Here is a 20,628-nt window from a genome sequence, read left to right on the forward strand (position 1 = left end):
AGTTTGCAGAAAGCAATGGGCACACAGCTAAATTTCAGCACAGCCTTCCACCCAAACTGATGGCCAAATAGAACGAGTTAATCAAATCCTAAAAGACATGTTGAGGGCATGTCTTTGGATTTATTGGAGCATGGGATTCGTAGATACATCTTAATAGAATTTGCTTGTAATAAAGTTTATTAGGCGACAATTGGTATGGCTCCCTTTCGAGCCTTATACGGAAAGAAATGCAGATCCCCTGACACTGGGATGAAGTCGAGGAGCGAACACTATAGGACCTGCTGAATTGGTGCAGCAACATCAGAGTCAATTAAGCTAATTCGGGAAAGAATGCGAACAGCTAAAGCAGACAGAAAATTATGCTGATAACCGTCGAAAAGAGCTGGAATTCAAAGTAGAAGATCATGTTATTTCTAAAGGTAGCACCAATGAAGGCATTATGCGTTTCGGACGAAAAGGCAAACTTAGCCCCCGCTTATTGGACCCTTTTGAAATATTAAAACGTATTGGCCAAAGTAGCTTATCGATTAACATTACATCTTACCCTTTCTACAATACATAATATCTTTCATGTATCGATGCTTCGAAAATATGTGTTTGACCCATCACATGTAGTTAAATTTATGAACCTCTACAAATAAGTGAAAACCTGGATTATGAGGAGACTCTGGTTTGCATCCTAGCAAGAGAGAAGAAGTCGCTTCGTAATCGAAAAATAAAGTTTAGTGAAGGTTTCTCTGGAGAAATCAGCAAGTGAAGAAGCTACATGGAACGAGGAAGAGGGATGAAAGACAAATACCTCTTATCTGTTTAAAAACCAAGAAATTTCGAGGACGAAAGTTCTTAAGGAGGAAGAATGTAACAACCCAGATTTGTAAGCATACACTACAGAAATTAAATATTGAAATTTATTGGATGATTAAATATAAATACCCTAACCTTAATTTAGGAAGCAGAGAAACAATTAAAAAAAATAAATAAATAACAATAAATAAATAAATAAAATAAAAATAAAAGAAAATTGGAAAACAGAAGGTGGAGAGAGCAAGACTTTAATTTAATGATAAAATAAATAAATAAGTAAATAAAAAAAAATTGGAGAGAGAGAGAAAGATGGAGAGAGCGAGATTGGAGAGAAAATTGAAAAAGCGAGAGTGGAGAGAACGAGATTCCTGGAGAAAGCATATTAAAGAGAAAATTGGAGAAAGCGAGATTTGCAGCGAGAAAGTGGGAGAGAGCGAGAGCACCAGTGAGAAAGCTGGAGAGAGCAAGATTGAAGAGAAAATTGAGAAAGCGAGATTTGCAGCAAAGAAAGTGGGAAGAGAGCGAGAGTCACGAAGAGCAAGAGCAAGAGCGGGAGTCACAAGAGAAAACCAGCGAGAAAGCTGGAGAGAGCGAGATTCTGAGAACAGAAAGAGCGAGATTGGACAGAAGCATGGATTATGCGTTGAATTTGGCCACGATCGTTTAGATTATACATGGAAAAAACCCTAAAATTGAATACAAACAAAGAATGATGACGTAAGGGGCAAACGTTAGTCAAGATTAGGTGTCTTATTGAGAGGAATCCTTAAACACTAAGTAATTTTAAAGATGCCACCTATAGGATGATTTGTCACACTGAGAAGAGCTGAAAACTACTATAAATAGGACCTTTGCCTGAAGATTTAACCCATTCTCAAACAAATCTCAGTAACAAAGAATCGTGTGAAATAGTAAGTGTGAGTGAGGAAGTTCTGTGAGGCTAAAAGAGAAAAGCTCGGGTAAGGTGCTGCCCAAATTTCCTTCTAATTTAAAAAGGGAAAGCTCTACTGATCAATCATAAAGAATAATAAGGAATAACTAGATCACAGTAAGTAGTTTATCTCACCCTCTCTTTAAAATATTCTATGGTAGTGTACCTTTATTATTGCATGATTATGTTAATTGTTATATTGCATTACATGTTTAGAACACGTTTCTCTACAAGGGACGTCATGCATTATGTTTGTTCACTATTACGTTAAAATCAAGTTTTAATTAGATGTAAGTTATGCTTCCAGTCTAATCTTACGTTTATGTTATGGTGATGTTGGATGCGACTCTGCCTACTGACTGCATGACCCGTAATCATCAGATGGGTAGTTTCTGCTTAAGTCCTCATCTTCCTATCAGGGTCGGAGAAATTTATGCTTCCAGGGCTGGCAGGGCATGTATGGTTGCACCCCTCCAGGCCTAATCTTAAGTTATGTTTATGCTGGGACTAGCAAGGTATGTATCGTTGCACCCCTCTAGTCCAATATACGTTTATGCTAATGGTTGATGTTGGATGCGACTCTGGCCCTACTAACTGCATGACCTGCTAATCATTAGATGGGTTAGTTTTCGCTTAGGTCCTCATCTTCCTATCAGGACGGAGAGATTTATGTTGGAAGCATAACCGACCACCACATGTTATTATACATTTTCGGTCCCAACCATATGTTTTCATGACATGTTGCTTGTGATTGTGCATTTGGTCACTACCCTACGTGAGAACTACTTACTGGGTATATTATATTCTCATCCTATATTTTTACAGACTTTGTAGGTAAGGACACAATGTAGATGGCAGAATTGGTCATCGCTCAAATGGCCAACCATCAAACTCATTATTATAGGCACATGCATTTTGTACCACCACGCTAATATTTTATGGATCCTGGTGTTTTGATAAATAAACTTTTTATATAGTTTTTCTATCTAATTAATAAAATTTAGATATGTTCTTTGAAATTTTTACCAAAACTCATCTCATGATAGAAAAGTCTAAGTATGCATGTCGTAGCGGTCGGATCATAATTGTAAGGATCTGATCATTACATATTTTGTTTTAAACGAGAATGTTTTATTGTTGTGTAGCATGATGTGACCGATAGTGCTTTTATTGTATGCTTCTTTTTGTATATATGTGTATGTTTGGTGGCCCTTCAGGTATGGGCTACTTACCAATACAAGTGTGTACTAATCCCACCAGATTTTGTACGTGTCGGTGAGCATGGTGAGCTTAGTGATGCTGAGAATGAGCCTAAGAAGGATCGGTCAAAGACTTATGTCCTTGCTTTCTTCTTTTTGTTAGAAGTTTTTTTTCATTTCGAATATTTGAGTTTTAAACTTTGTTTTAAATTTAAGTTTTTTTCAGTTAGTTGTTTGAGTGGAAGCTTTGTAATAGGTTTTAGTTTAGTTTGTCTCAGTTGTGCTTGATTATAGTTGGTTAGTATTTAACAAGCTTTGTTGGATTTGTTTTAAGAATGGTTGAATGCAGTTTAATGGGAATTCTTGTAGTTTTGTTAAGAAGAAGTGGTCGTGGATTTCTTTCTTTTCTTCTCTTTTTTTCTTTGATATTGATTTTCTTTCGTTCTTTCGTTCTTTCTTTCTTTCTTTCTTTCTTTTTTTTTTTTTTGTGCTATTCATTTTCTATGTGATATTAGAGCAAATATGAAAAAGCATTTCAATATAAGTTGTAGTATGTCTTTTATTATACGAAAAAGAATAAAGGAGAAACAAGATAAAGATATTTCACCTCTAGAGTTGGCCAAGGATGATGACCAAATACTCTCATACCAAATGATAAGCATCCACAATATTTGATGGATGCAAAGCTAGATATCTTTTTAGTATCCTTGCAAACTCTCACAACTAAAGCTAACTTAATGAATTGATTCCAACTAAGAGCTTAGTTAGAAGGATATAACTCTTATACTGAACTTAGAATTACCAAAGGGGTTGAATAAGCACAAATTTTTTTAATATCAATAGTCTGAGTTTGAAGAGCAAACCATTTTAAAGGCCAAAAGCTTGTGCATGGACCAAGAACTCAAAAGACATTGAAAAACAATTAATTGCAAATAGTAGAAAACGAGACATAGGAACTTACAGCGTAATTGCATACTAATTAATTAGTCAAAATGAAAAACTAAAAATGTAGAAAGTCTCCAAACTGTCTTAAATAACTCCTTTAGAAGGCGACATAGTTGAATTGCACATTTGATAAGGTTTGGCTTCATTTTCCCATGCAGTGCACACTTGACAACATTTTCTTTATGAAATTTGCACACTTTTTTTTTGTCCACCATGTCATCTTCCAAACCATAAGAATTTTCCCATGCCATCTTCATGTCATTCTCAGACTCATTGAACTAACATTATATAAATTTGGTCTAAAAATTATTTGTCTCTTCTTATGAATTAACTTGCCTTTGAAGGTGTAATGTGAAAACCTCTTGAATCTTCTATACTTTACTTCTCGTAATAGCTCCTTCAAGTACATGTAACTGATCAATTATTGGATTCACATCAACTTTAATAAGGAGATATAGTTAAGATTCTTTAAAAAAAAAAAAAAAAACAAAACCATGTCATATCGATTAGAATTAATAATAAACTTTTCACTAACCTCTAATTTTGGAGGGAAAACCTAAAATAATTTTTTGAAGAACACTTACATGCTTTTTTACATGCTTCTTCAAATAAGTCATCAGTAAATAGTTATGAGAAAAAAAAAATACATTTTTATCCTCTGAGCTTTGGAAATAAATGCATTTAATTCCTGAAGTTTCATGAAAAAAAACCCTTAAATTTAATATAAAAAAATTATAGAGATTGATGCGTCAATATGACATAAAAAATATATTTTTTCAATCTTTCCCTTTCTCTCTCCATTTTTCAGTTTTCTTTTTTCTTTAATAAAAACAATCAAAATGGTGTGGGCTCTCTCTTCCATCTTTAGGAATTAAATTTTGATATGGATCAACATTGACCTTCAATTGAATCTCTCTCTATTGCACAGACTATAAGCAAATTCCAACCTAAGAGAAAATTCATATAAAGTTTCATATTTAGTGCTTTAAATCAAGGGGAGGTTGCAATTTCACGGGAGGATTGGGTCAGATTTGCAGAAAATGAAAATACATTAGAGATGAAATGTGCAGATGAGATCACAATCTTAATTAAAAAGAGGTTATATTCAATTTTAAATATCATTCCAAAGCTTAATGATACTAAATGCATTTCATTTATACTAAATTGCAATCTTAATTCATTTGATCTAGTTTAGTGAAATTGATTTCATTCATACCACAATTTCTTCATTTCATTTCGCCTGAAGAGAAAACCCAACCGAGGATTTGGTTTAAGTTGAAGAAAAATGGAAATAAGAGTTATGATGCCAAGTTTGAGCAATTTGGAGATTAAACGAGGGAGATGTCACACTTGAGTTTTTCATTATGATTGTTCTGATTATTTTCTTAAAAAAAAAAAAATCTAGTAATAGAGATGGAAAAGAGATAACGAGAGAGGATGGAGAGATAGGTGAGGAGAGGGAGAAAGAAAGAAAAATGTTAAAAATGATATTTTTTTTATGTCATATTGCCACATCAGCTTCTATAATTTTTTTAATTAAATTGAAAGTTTTTTTTTTTAAAATGATGGACTTTTTAAACCTATTCTTCAAAACTTAGAGACCAAAATGACCAATCTAAAACTTTAGGAACTAAATCATCTATTGTCCAAAACTCAGGGACCAAAAAGGTATTTTTCCCATAGTTATAAAATGTTTCTTTTGGAAAAAAGTTACAAGTTCATAAAATCTAACTATATCACTTTATCCCCCAAAATAAATTTATAAATTCTCTTATGAAAAACAAAGGCTTTTAATTTTCATTTAGAATATTTTGAGCTCTTCTACTAGATTGGGGGGGGGAAAAAGTATGAAATGATACTAGGACAAAATAGGATTTTTGAAAAATCTAATTGTGAAAAAAGATGTAAAATCAAATGAAAAGAAAAAAATGGAAAAAAATAATCCCTATGTACAAGACCATGAAAGGGTGTGAATGTAAGGGCAAAATGGTCATTATTGAAAAAGTTAAGTGCAAAGACGAAAGTTAAAAATTTGTTTCTCTCAACCACTTTTAATATAATATAGATTTTAATTTAGTATAGATATGTTCTCCGTTCAATAATGTATAGATAAGGTATATATTATATATATAATGGATATACATGTAGAAAAGATGTTGCCACAAATTATGAAAATAAAAGAAACTATACCTTTAGTTCAAAAATGACAAAGATTTGTGTATGTAATGTGTTAAGAAAAAAGAATAAAATGTCAAGAACAAAACTAAAAATAAGAATTAAAAGTGGAGATGATGAGAAAGTTTCGAACAAATTTTATGCTCAATTGATGTGTGTTTCAAGAGTACTTAACCTATATATATAGTGTTATGAAAGAATAGGCAACAAGTCTAGAAAATTATAAATTAGATATCTATTGTATATAAAATATATGCTTTGTGAAAATCTTGCTACAAAAAGTTGAATGGGAAAAAATCTTACTGAAAATTAAAAAGAGAATATAGTTTTATACTTTAACGGCGGTCTCATTAAAAATGTTACTACAAATAGTCACAACTGTCTTTTTATTGGCAATTATATCAATTGACTATTTAGTCCACAAGTTATTACTACTGAAAAAACTTTTCTCTAATCATAATATGATCCATTTCACTTATCAATGAATTACCAAAGTGCCTTTTGTCACATGAAGTCACAACTTTACCTTCAATGATCATCGCACCAAATATACTCAATAACATGGATAAGTATGGGAAAATAGCATTAGAATTAAATGCAATGCGATCTAAACATGCCTATTATTAACTAATCCAACTCTATTCTTGATTAAACTTTAATATTTCTAACTTTGTGTTAAACTATAATCAAGAAGAAAGTTAATGAGTGAAACAAGTAACTCATTTCATTATTCTCTAGAAAAGTAAACTTTGCCTACTTTAAGAAAGCACAAACCCCACTGAATTTACATACCATAAATTTCACTTGTATGAACATTATACTTCTAAAACTTTTTGTGAAAATTCTAAATGAATGGATTCCCAATGATGGAGTTGAATTCCACAAGAAATAAATCTATAAATTTTGGGGTGGTTTGTTTGAATAGAATGGGTTTGGAAGTCATGTTTGGTTTGTTTTGATTGAGCCTAGTTTGTAATTCATACCCTTTTGCTTCCCACTTGTTTCATTATTCCCATTTCCCATATTTTCATCTCATTCTCCATGGTTTCTAACCCATTAAGCATTAATCATATTTTCTCTCATCGGTTTAATCAAATGTATATCCTTCCAATTTTCCATGGTTTTAGATATCTCTCTAGTCCTCTCCTTTTAGAGTGCTTTCTTTTCTTAAGAAATTATTCTATCATCTCCTTGTCACACTCCCTCCTAAATCTACCTTTTTCACCTAGAAAGAGGTGTGAAGATAGCAAATACCACCCTTTTGTGATATCTATTGTTCGCCTTGACCTGTTTAACTCAACAACTTCTAACACCAATCAATCAACAACTTAACATATTACTTTATTGATAATAACTTAATGTTCGTATAAACTGTTTTACAAACTCTATACCAACCTCATCCTAGTGTGGCACTCGGAACTATACTCTTTTGCTACCTGTGCGGAAAAACAAAACATTTGGAAAACATAAGTTGGGAAGCTCATTGAGTGACACTTTATGAAACAACCTTTTATGTTTCAAATTTTTTTTTGAAAACTTATAACCATGCATGCTTTAAAACTTAATCAAGAAACTCTTTTCAAACGCATGATCCTTATAGACACTCATCCAAACGCACCTTAAACCTTTTAAGTAAAGAATTGCAAAAAATTTAATAAATCGCATGAATAACGCATGTTAAATAAATCATCAAACCCGTAACCGGACATCCCTAGGATGGACCAACTCAACACACCCAAACACTGAGGTGGAACCAACTTAACAAACTCAGTCACTGAGGTGGAACCAACTCAATGCATAGCAACTATCATACATGCACGCAGAGCTCAAGTAACTCCTCTCGAGTACTAGATCCAACGGTGTCAAAACCTCATTCTCAAACTATCAATTTACAGAACATCGCATGAATTATCAAACAGGAGTTTGAATTTAAATTCACAATTCAGCACTTGATGATAGATCATTATGAGTATAAACTTTGAAATAACCCATAAGTATAATTTGTTTCATCAAATACTTTTAAACGTAGTTAAAATAGGATTTTCTTCTATGAAGAGTGACTCATAGTTGCTGGTTAGAACTCCTTGGATTAGCTTCCCCAACCTTAACTTGACCTAAAAAATAGTCCAAGCTCATCAGGTCATCCTCATAATTTCCCCATAATCCATCTTATATCCTTATTAACTCTTATTTTCCCCGAATTCGAGTTTTTTTCCCCTGCAAAATAGCTCCCAAATGTTGGATTTTATGTCCTAAAACTCGTAGTTTGTAATATCATATTCTTGTTCAATAAAGCTGTTATTGAAAATCTTTAGTAAAATTAAATTCTATATTCATGAATTCAATAAACTAAAGATATGAGACTATTAAGTATAAGTTTGAACTTTATGCAATGACATAAATGTGGATCAAGTTCAAATATATAGCCAAAATGGTCTATAGTATATGAATAAGGTTGGGCACCTTATTCTGGTGACACTATGGATGCAGCCCATTTTGTAGTTAGGACAAACGATGTGATCCTAAACTGTTCATGTGGAGACATGAAAGTGGGGGCATCCTATGTAAAGAGTTTACATAAGACTGAACCATAAAATAGTCACTTTTTATGTTCTAAACATCGTTTTATGTATAAAACTGACTATTTCGTTAATTGATGACCTAGATAACTTAATCTTAATCCTGAGCTAACTATGAACTCCTGTTCACTCGGAATTATCCTTAGATGTGGATATGTGATGGCAGCTCATTATCGCTGGCCCAATAAGCCTCCCATTTCAGGGGTAAGATCAGGTAGATAGCTGGGAACATAGGGTGTAAGACGGAATTCACTCCTACCCGTTATAGGGATGGTAGATAGGTTGTTCCATTTAGTACTGAATCCAGGTCTTGAATAAGGGGCCCCACCCTTTCCTTGGCCTGAGAGGGGTTCGGTTTGTTGGATCTTAAACCAATTGTTCATTAGAGGATCAGTGGAAATTAAGGAATAAGATGTAATCTTGGGGGTAAAACGGTTTTTATGATCCAGCCGAGATTACGAACAACCTGTGAAGGATTAGCTTACTATCTTGGTTATATCATATAGACACAAATATATTTATAGTGAGAGGAGTGCAACTACGGGACTATAGTGGAATGACCCGTTAGTTAACGAATGTTGATTAGCTTCTCTAAAAGAGTTTAGCTAGCTAATCTCAGATCTTTGGAGCCCATGTTCTATAGGTCCATTAGGTTCCCCTACTAGCTCATATGAAATAAACTTAAAACAGTATGATAGAATGATTTGAATTGTTCGAATTAGGTGAAGAGAGAGAAACCGACAAGTATATGTGATATAGTGGTCATTTTTCAATTTAGAGATACAGCTTTAATGATTAAATGTGATTTAAATATCAAGAATATGAATACGTTCATATTCGGAAACTCAGAAATAATGGAAATGGTCAAAGATGTAAAAAGTCAAAGAATTGACTTTTGACTATGAAAAGTCAAACTTTGACCGGCCTTATATTCAAATGTGATTTGAATTTCGAGAAAATGAATACTCATACTCGAGAGGTCAAAATTAGTCAACACGGGAAAAGTCATAAAAATTCAAAATGTTGACTTTTCGGTCAAAATTTGACTTTGACAAAATGACCATTTTGTCCTTTGACTAAAGTTAGTGGGAAAATCCAAAATTTTTGTTGGATAATTCCACTAACAAGATAGTGGGCTTGGTGTTGGCTTATAGTGGAGACATCAAGCCCACTTAGATTGTGGATTTTGAGGTGGTCGGTTTTTATGAATTTGTTTCATGCAATTTCTACATGGTTTTTTTCTAAAAAATTTTGGCTTTCAATTTGGATAGAGGACTTTTGAAAATTTTGCCAAAATTAGTTTCTAAATTGGGTTGGAAAAAAATCACCATTTTTTAGAAATATCAAAACCCAAACTGAACCCAAAAAAATTCATCTCCTATTTCCATAACTTTCTCTCTCTCGGTTTCTTCATCCATCGGGTCCCACAACTTGATTCTGAGTCCGGAGAGTAGTAGGTCAGCTCTAGTGGTTGTCCGGTTCATGTTCGGGCGGAGATAGAAGCGTTTCGGGAGCTTCAAAGGTAATATTTCAAAAAAACCCCAATTAATTAATTTAGGGTTGTATGTTATTTTTGAGCAATTAGAGTAAAATTGGTCTTCAATTCCGCTGTGCATGCCTATTTTTCGATCACCAAATTATTCCAAAATTACTCTTAAGTCCAAAATTATTAATTTAGGACTAAAATATCAAGAAAATCCTAATTGGGTCCTAAAATAACTCACCAAACTCCAAAATATCCAAAATCATGTCAATGGACACCAAAATGGCCCATAGGTGCTGATTGGGCGTGTGAGTGTGCATACAGGGGCGTGTTGGCACGATAGATGTGTGGTGGCACAGCACATGGGCGTGGTTGATGGGCATTGGGAACTAGGCATGCGGAAGGAGCAGGCGAACATTAGGCGAGGCGTGCACACACGAGCATAGAAAGACGAGCGTGAGGCTACGCACGGATGAGTGCTGGCATGTGTGAGGGCACGTAGGAGTGGGTGGCTGGCCGTGTGTAAGGCTGGGCGATTAGGCAGCAAGTTGGCACCCTTGGGCTGTCTTCCTCGACCTTGGCTTTCCAGCCACTTTTCATAATTTATTTTATCAATTCTGGCCTTTCTGACTTTAAAGAATTTTTATAGCACTTAAGAGGGACCTCTAAACTTACCAACCTTATTTTTTGGGGATTTAAACCCCAATGGAAATGCCTCAAATAGCCCTACAAACCAACCCTATCCGATTTTATCCTTTCCACCGACCACCTTCGCATTTCTTCGAGTTTACCCATCTTCCCAGCCTCCAACCATCATGGCAACCCATGATGGTCATCCTTACTCATTAATCTTGATTTTATCTCAAGAAATTCTAAATTTGCACAAGTAGTTTGGGAGAACTAAATGCTTCTTTATGCCTTATAGACATAGTCTAAGCTACCCTTCAACTGCCAGCTCCTACTTAACCTTCTTTTGACGTGGCTACAACAGGCATAACAATTTCCAGCTCCTCCTTGAGTTGTCTTCAGCCCACAAATTAGCCTTCCACCTCTTATTTCCCATGAGTGAAGTGTCTTCAACCTAAAACAACTCTATCTCCACATATGCCCAAACTTAGCCAATTCTACTTCCTCATGCAAGTGTTCAACCTCCTTTGGTCACGTCTTACTTCTCATGCATGCATTTGACCAAATGCTCTCCACCTCATGCTTGACCCTAAAAACGTGGCCCTCCCCTCTTGTTTTTCTTACACCATTTTTTTCTTGGAATTATTCTTAACACATCCTTCTTCCTCGCGCCTCTTACTTTCTATGTGTATGAGGTGTCGCTTGTTTGTCTAACTTCCCTTTATGCAAGGAAAACGTAGGCAACTCCTTTTCCCTTTTTTTTTAAAATCTATTTTCCTCCAATTTTACTTAAATTTTATATTCAATAAATTTCTCTTTTTGTTTAACTTGATAAATTTTCCTTTGCCCAAATAAACCATACTTATTCCATTCCATTAAATAGTCTCATCCTTTGTATTTAATATCTTAAATATTCCACATAAAGAATCTCACTCATCCTTATCCTTATCTTGATATATAAATGAAGGATAACACTAAACCTTATCCATTTTATTCAATTCCTACTAAATTTCCAAAACAAACTGAATCTCAAATTTACAAATTGAATCTCAACCTATAAGATTTCTATTAGTTCCAAGAAGAGAAAACAAAAGAGGAGAGGTCTTACACTCCTCTTTGAAACCCCTAATCAATGCTCTGCTCGTTCGATATTCGTCTTCCTCTCATGTCTACTTTCCTCCTCTCTGAAACCCTAATCTAAGGATCGCATAACGCGAAGAGAATGTTAAAGTTCTCCCTTGCCTTTCCATTTTGGCCAAAAATCATGTCTCTAGTAGGGGAGGGCTCCTTCTCGAAAGGTTAGTTACTCATCTTTAAGGTCGAAGATGATGGCTCTTTATTGCATTAGTGTGATACTTGATTTTCATTAGTTTTGATTTGCTTGCTTCGGATTTATTCTTATTCGGTCTTGGTTTGAATATATCGAATCTATCATTTTTTAGTATTTGTTTGCATGTTTCAAATTTATTATGATTAGGTTTTAATTCGAATGCTTGAATCTGTAGTTATTTGGTTCTAGTTTGCATGTTTCAGATCTTTTATTCTTTGGTACCATTTTCATTTTTTTTTTCTTTTTGATATGTTCTTCTTGGGTTTTGCTTTGCATGCTTTGAATTTGATATCATTCCACCTTCCATTGAGTACTTTGGATCTATTCTTATTTGGTTTCGGTTTGCATGTTTCGAATATGATATTCTTTGGTAATGCTTTGATTGTTTTGGATTTGTTATTTTTGGGTTCTGGTTTGTATGTTTCTTACCTATTCTTATTTAATTTTTTCTTGATTGTTTGGATGTGTTATTCTTTGTTCATGCTTTGTTTTGAATCTGTTTCATTGTTTGTAATTTATTATATTTCAAATTTCATGTTTTCATTAATGTATTTAGTCCCAGTTTGTAATCCCAAACCTATCTTTGTTCCAATGTTTTTAGGCCGATGATGAATGTTCCTTTTTTTTCCCACTATTTAACTAATTGATAATTTTTTTTCTACATATGAGGATTTTTTTTTCAATAATTACAATCTTGTTTTTATTCATTTAATTAATAACTGTTTTTAATTATACATGTTTCATGTTTTGATACTTCAATTCCTTTTAAGAACTTATGAATATGTTTTCCCTTTATTACTTCCCTTATTTGTTAAATTTGTTTGTGTTTGCCAAATAAAACATGTTTTATGATGTATTTATTGGTTCATCATGATCTATACTTGAGGTCTCCTTATGCTTGAAAAGAAATTATTTTCTATTTGATGTATTATATCTGGTGTGATTATAACTTAAGCCTACTATTTTTTATTTTTATTTTATTTTATTAGTACCAATAGTTGGATTATTGATGTTGACTATGTTCTTGGTTCTACCATTCAAACGTTTGTTTTCTGATTATGACCAATTCTGATAATGAATAAATTGATATACCATACCTAACGCCACTATTTTGAGAGTTTCTTTTATCATTTATGATAGTTTTCAACTTATGTTTGTGTTGGGATTATGAATGGTTGGATTATTAGTTTGATTCTGACCAAATTAGTTACTTTCATCTCTTTTAATTAATGAAAAAGTAGTGGTTGTCTCTTCTATTTATTTATTACTATTATTATTTTTTATGGTTGAGTTGGTGGTTGAAGGGATAAATTGATGTCACTTCTATTAATTTTAAAACACTATTCCAACTTCATTTGACAGTTTGTGAATGGTGGTTGGGTTTTAAATGCTTCCATTGTACTTAACTTCTATATATATTTCTCACTTCACTAAATTACACCACCTCTTCAAAGTTGATTCGCATCCAAAGGGTAAGATGTTTGGTCTTTTTTCCCTTTCAAGGGGTAAGTCATCATCTAACTTCGCCTTATTTATTTATTTTTTACTCTCATACACTCTTCTATATTGTTTTTTTTATTTCATATTTCTCTTCTTCATGTGACGGATCCATTGTGAATTATTTCAAACAACTTCACTTCTTCTATCAAGTTAAAATATCATAGTGCACGGTTAACTTTAGTAAGGTACGGTTGAAAATTATTTGTATTTTTCTTTTTGCTTGCAAGTTTACTTGCCTATTAATAAATTTATGTTCTTACTATTACTTCATTTTGTGAGAATGTAGGTTGGAACGTTCGTGACAAAGCACTATTCTCCTTTCGACACATAATTCATTGTACGAATCTTGATTTTTTGTTTGTCTAATATATTACCTTATTTTTTTAAGGTTATTTTGTACATGACTCTTACTTAGGTATGTTTTCATCTTACTTAAAAATATTAGGACATTGGTTATTAATGATTTCATTTTCTTGTATGTATAAGTGCAATATATTTACTTATCAGTTATTGATTATTTTAAGTGAATAAAAAATCAATGAGTAAGTAATAGTTCTGAAATTTTGCAGAATTATTATTTATGTGATGCTGCCATGCTAGCTATCCAAATGCTGAAAGATTTTTGCCTACCTATCGAGGACGACAATACCATCTGACTGAGCAGCGAGGAGGGAATCTGCCAATGAGTCGGAAATAAATTTTTAACATAAGGCCTTCATTTGCACAAACTGTGATCGAAAGAGCATTTATGGATAGACGAAGAGGACAGGATTCTAGTTGAATAGATGTTACAGCTTGTATAGTTCGACCCTTGGTGCACTAATAATGGAATATTTAGACCAAGATTTCTCGTGAATATCTTGTTGGCTTTTTGACCCTTAATCACAAATTAATTAATTAATTAATGTTTTAATGATAAAAAAACCTAATTTTATTTACTAAAAATTTTATTATTTTGAATAATTCATAGCGTAGAGCTCAGAAAAACGATTCTGATGCCTTTTGAATCATCCAAATTGGAGTTTGGATGAAAAAGATATAACCAATAAAAGTGTAATGGAATTATACTCGAGATGGTGATGTGGCAAATTAATTATCAAATTAGACCCATTAGAGAGTGCCACTTAGAACAAGAGGGGTGAGTGATATATGGGACTTAAAATTGCAATTGGTGGATTTTAGTTTTATTAAAAGAAAAGAGATTTAAAAGAAATTGTTTTGGTTGAAAATTTAAATATATATATATATATATATATATATTATATATATATATATATATATATATATATATATAGATAAAGTGATCGTTGGGTCACTTTAAGTGCTTTTAAAAAAAATATATATTTATCTTATATTTTCACTTTTTCACTTTCAATCTCCACCTTCCATTTAACTTTTTGATCAATTCAATGGTGCAAATCAAAATTTGATTTTTACCCCATTTCCCTCTCATTTTATACTTTACCTTCTCCAAAATTATTTCAACTTTTCACATTTTACAATCCTCAAAATTAGCCCAAAAAAAAAAAACATCATTGTTACTCTCTCTACAAACTTACCATTTTCTTTCTTTTCCTCTTATTCTTGAGAGAAATTTTTATTGTATTGTGCGGATTAAAGTATGTGAGCTCAAACTTGTATACCCACTCTTTTTAGAAAGTTTTATTGTGTGATTTAAGACTTCAAAACATTGTAACAGTTAGATCCTAACCCGTGGAAATGATTGGGTTTGCTCTTGAACCCCTAAAAGGAGCAAAGTAGTGGTTCGACTCTCATCCATGGATAGAGTCAAAGAAGTTTTTTTTTTTTTTTTTTTAAATCAAAGTCTCAAAAGGCATTTGGAAAAGTGGATATAGGTCATGTTTGACTAAATCACTGTAAAAATCACAGTGTCTTCCTTTCTATCTCTTTTCTAGTTATTTTTGCATTTAATTTTAATCTCTTGATTTTGTTGGTTGAGATTGATCGAGTATGTTGTTACATAATTTTTATCAATCTTTTTATTTAGCATAAATTAGAGTTTTTATTAATTTAATTTAAAAATATCTAATTAGATCAAATTGAGCATACTTTAAGAAAAAGTTTAATTAAACCATATTCACTCCTCTAGAGTTGCTATACCATTCCAACAATTGGTATCAGAGCAAGATTGCTCTCTTGAAATTGAATTTTCTAGATAAACTTTATTGTTAGAGCATTACGGCAAACCTAGTAGCAAATGGAATTGTTGAAGGGCAATCTACTTCTAGACCTCCTTATTTTGATGGTTCAAACTATGCATATTGAAAAGCTAGAATAAAAATTTATTTGCAATCTATTGACTACAATTTGTGGTTAATTGTTGCTAAAGGTCCTTATGTACTAATAAAAAAGGTTGATAATGTTGATAAGCCTAAATTAGAATAAGAGTACGATGAACATGAAATGAAAATGTGTTCTTTTAATGTTAAGCTATTAATTGTTTGTATTAGATGAATTTCCACTTAAGAAATTTGGAATATTCTTGAAATTACTCATGAAGGAATAAATCAAGTTAAAGAGTCTAAAATTAGCATGTTTGTTCATAATTATGAATTATTTAAAATGGATGCTAATGAGTCTATGACGGATATGTTTACTAGATTTACTAATATTATTAGCTTTGAAGGGACTTGGTAAATTTTATACAACATCCGAAAATCTTAGGAAAATTCTTAGGTCTCTACCTAAGACTTGGGAAGCAAAGGTGATGGAAATCCAAGAAGAAAATGATCTCACTAAACTTCCATTGGAGGAACTTGGTTCACTCATGACCCATGAGATCACTTTGAAGAAGCACTTGGAGGATGAGTCCAAAAAGAACAAGAGTATTGCATTAAAGACCATCTCCTTGGAAGTTGACTCCAAAGATGAGGATGTCCGTGATGAAGATGACATTGCCTATTTTTCACGTAAGTACAAAAATTTCATCAAGAGGAAGAAGCAATTCAGGAAACACCTATCAACCGAGAGATTCAAAAGGTGAGAAGAGCAAAAAGGATGAGGTGAAATGTTATGAATCCAAAAAGTTGGGTCATATAAGAATGGATTGTCCACTCCTCAAATCATTTTAAAAAATCCAAGAAGAAGGCAATGAAGGCTACTTGGGATGATAGTAGCGAAAGTGAAAGTGGAAGTGATGATGAAGAAGTAGCACACATTGGTCTTATGGCTCATAGTAAAAAAGATGGTGAACTTGATGATGAGGTAACTCTAGAACCCCCTTCTTATGATAAATTGTTTGAAGCTTTTGGAAATATGCAAAATGACTTAGAAAAATTTAGCTCAGAATATATTGTGCTTAAGAAGAAATGCAATACTTTGACTAGTGAAAATAAATCTTTACTTGATGAAATTGCTTGCTTTAAAGAGAGTGAGCTTGTTGAGAAAATTGATGGAATAAATGTCTTTTGTGATGAGCATGTTTGTGATTGCGATGAGAAAAATGCATTGCTCGATAAAGTTAGATTTCTTGAGCATGATGGTTGTGAAAAGGATAATTTGATTAAATCACTTAAATAAAAAGAATTAAATGTTTTGCAAGAACTTGATAGAGCTAAAGAGCCTATTAAAAGGTTGACAATAGGTGCTCAAAGATTGGACAAAATAATTGAAGTAGGCAAGCCTTTTGGTGATAAGAGAGGTTTAGGCTATATTGATGAATGTTCTACTCCTTCAAGTTCTAATTATATTTGTTAAAGAATCTTCTATTGTCCTAATATGCCCAACATTGTGTCTAATAATGCTAAATCTAGTTTCGTGCCAACATAACTGTGGTGTTGAAGGTCATATTAGACCTAAGTGCTTTAAATTGAAGTATGGCCACACTACTTCTTCAAGAAGAAACTTTTCTCAAAGAGTAAAGTCTTACAATGCTCCAAGAAAGAATTTCTCCAAGAAGAGTAAAGTGCATAAATCTGTTGTTAGAAATAAATCCTTGCATAACGTTGTTTGTTTTTCTTGTGGCAAATATGGTCATAGAGCTCATTCTTGTTACTTATCTAGATCCGATGCTTGTAATGCTAATGCAAAAATGAAATGGGTCCCTAAATTTGTAAATGCTAACACTATTGGACCCAAACAAGTGTGGGTACCAAAGAATCAAACTTAATTATTTTGTTTGTAGGTTTGTTTGAAAGCCTCCAAGAAAAATAAGTGGTACTTGGATAGTGGTTACTCAAGGCACATGACCGGAGACCGATCCAGGTTTATTTCTTTCTCCAGAAACAAGAAAGATAAAATTATTGGCAAGGGCAATAGATAATGAATCTTCTATTTGGATTGAAAATGTGCTTTTAGTTGATGGTTTAAAGCATGATTTACTTAGTATTAGTCAAGTGTGTGACAAATAATTAAGAATTGTATTTGATAAAAATAATTGCATTGTTGAAAATGCTTGTGATAGAAAAGTCATATTTATTGGAAATAGGGATGAAAATGTGTATACCATTGACTTGAATGATTGTCCTATTATTGATAAATGTCTTTCCATGTTGCATAATGACTATTGGTTATGGCATAGAAGACTAGGACATGCTAGCATGTACTTAATTTCAAATATTTCCAAAAAAAATTTGGTTAGAGGTCTTCCTAAATTTAAATTTAAAAAAGATAAAGTTTGTGATGCTTGTCAAATGGGTAAGCAAACTAAGTTCTCTTTCAAATCTAAAAATGTGATCTCTACTACTAGACCCCTACAACTATTACACATGGACTTATTTGGCCCTTCTAGAATTGCTAGAGGAAACTATTATGCATTTGTGATAATTGAGGATTTTTTTAGATTTACTTGGGTTTTGATGATAAAATAAATAAGGATGATGCTTTAAAAAGTTGTATTAGTTTTGCTAAAAGATTCAAAATGAAAAAGGATTTTTTTATTGGGGGTTTTTTAAATATAAAAAAATATTTAAAAATATTTACACTTTATAGCAAAAGTTCCAAAAGTGTTTTATACTTTTGAAACTTTTTTCTATAAAATATAAAGATTTTAAAGATTTTTTTATTTATAAGAATTTCCCTTTTTTATTTCTAAAATTAAGAGTGATCATGAAGGAGAATTCGATAATGATGCCTTTAAAGTTTTTTGTGAAGAAAATGGTTTTTCTCATAAATTTTTGTCACCAAGAACTCCTTAATAAAATAGTGTGGTTGAAAGAAAAAATCGTACTTTGCAAGAATTTGTTAGGTCAATGTTGAATGAGTTTGATCTACCAAAATATTTTTGGGCGGAAGCCGTTAATACCGCTTGCTATGTTTTAAATAGAGTTTTAAATAAATCATCTTTAGATAAAACTCCTTATGAGCTTTGGTATGGAAAATTTTCAAATGTTGGGTATTTCAAAGTTTTTTGTTGTAAATGTTTTATTTTGAATAACAAAGAAAGGCTCGGAAAATTTGATTCTAAGATGGATGTTGGCATTTTCCTAGGATATTCCTCTACTAGTAAAGCTTGTAGAGTTTTCAATAAGAGAACTTTAGTTATTGAAGAATCTATGCATGTTTTATTTGATGAATCATGTAATAATGTTTCAAATAAGTCTATTTGTAGTGATGATTTTGAAAAAGATTTTGGAGATTTACTTGTTAGTGACAAAGGCAAAGAAATTGTATCAAGTATGCAAGAAGTGAGCATCAATGAAAAGAAGGAAGATGATTCTTCATCCATGGCTTTAAAATGGGAAAAATTGATACTACTCTCTTTATTAAGGTTAGGGATAATGATATGCTTATAGTGCAAATATATGTTGATGATATTATATTTTGTTCAACTAATCCATCTTTGTGTGAAGAATTTTCTAAGTATATGTATAGTGAGTTTGAGATGAGTATGATGGGAGAACTTAGTTTCTTTCTTGGACTCCAAATCAAACAACTCAAGGATGGTATCTTTATAAGTCAAGAAAAATACACAAGGGATTTGTTCAAGAGATTCAAATTCTATGAAGGTAAAATTGAAAAAACTCCTATGAGCACTATCACTAAGTTTGACAAAGATGAAACAGGTAAATGTGTGGACATAAAGACTTATCGAAGTATGATAAGATCTTAACTTTATTTAACCACTAATAAACCCGATATCTTGTTTAGTGTATGTCTATGTACTAGATTTCAATCTTGTCCTAAGAAATCACATTTGCATGTCGTTAAAAGAATATTTAAATGTTTGCTTGAAACTATTGACGTAGGCTTGTGGTATCCTATAAATGTTGAATTTAATTTGGTTGGATATTCCAATTCGGATTTTGTCGGTAGTTTACTTGACCGTAAGAGTACTAGTGGAACTTGTCGATTTCTTGGTAATTCCTTAGTATCTTGGTATAGTACAAAGCAAAATTCGGTTGCTTTATCCACTACCTCTACCAGAATATATTGCGGTTGCTAGTTGTTTTGCACAAATTCTTTGGATGAAATAAACTCTGTAATTTTGGATTAAAGTTTGATAGTGTGCCTATATTTTGTGATAATACTAGTGCTATTAATTTGACTAATAATCCTATCCATCATTCTAGGGCTAAGTATATTGATTTTAGGCATCATTTTATTAGAGAGCATGTGCAAAATGGTAACATTACTCTTGAATTCGTAAGCTCTATTAATCAATTAGCGGATATTTTTACCAAGCCTTTGAATGAAGAAAGTTTTTGCAAAAATAGGCTTGAGCTTGGTATTATTTGTTGTAATGCATCTTGATTTCCTATCTTACTTAACACTATTATATAATGCATATTGATAGGGGGAGAATTGGAATCTTTGTATATGTCATATTTTTAGAGGGAGCACTTATATGTTTATTGTTCTTTTTTATGATTCCAAAGGGGGAGAAGTATACGAAAAATGTGTTATGATTGTTTCTATTGAAGTATTATTTAAAGGAAGAATTAATTAAAGGGAAGAAGTTAAATATTTTGAATGAATTTCAACCATGACATTTGTGGTGATACGTATACTTGACATTGAAATTATTTATTGATCACATGTGTTGCTATAATTATGTGTATTTCAAGTTATTTTTCTTTTATGGTTTGTCATCATAA

General features: G+C 32.2%; 1 long non-coding RNA gene across 2 annotated transcripts; it reads left to right on the forward strand.

The window, feature by feature from the left end:
* Positions 1-11,754: 11,754 nt before the first annotated feature.
* On the forward strand, positions 11,755-14,429 carry LOC120081880. Of its 2 annotated transcripts, XR_005482974.1 has the most exons (4): positions 11,755-12,041; positions 13,436-13,758; positions 13,860-13,910; positions 14,143-14,429. It is a non-coding gene; the product is annotated as an uncharacterized LOC120081880 (long non-coding RNA). The 2 variants fall into 2 exon arrangements; XR_005482973.1 differs by lacking the exon at positions 11,755-12,041 and having other exon boundaries at positions 12,057-13,758.
* The last annotated feature ends 6,199 nt before the right edge of the window (positions 14,430-20,628 follow it).

This window comes from Benincasa hispida, chromosome 7, assembly GCF_009727055.1.
Source record: "Benincasa hispida cultivar B227 chromosome 7, ASM972705v1, whole genome shotgun sequence".
Taxonomy (NCBI): Eukaryota; Viridiplantae; Streptophyta; class Magnoliopsida; order Cucurbitales; family Cucurbitaceae; genus Benincasa; species Benincasa hispida.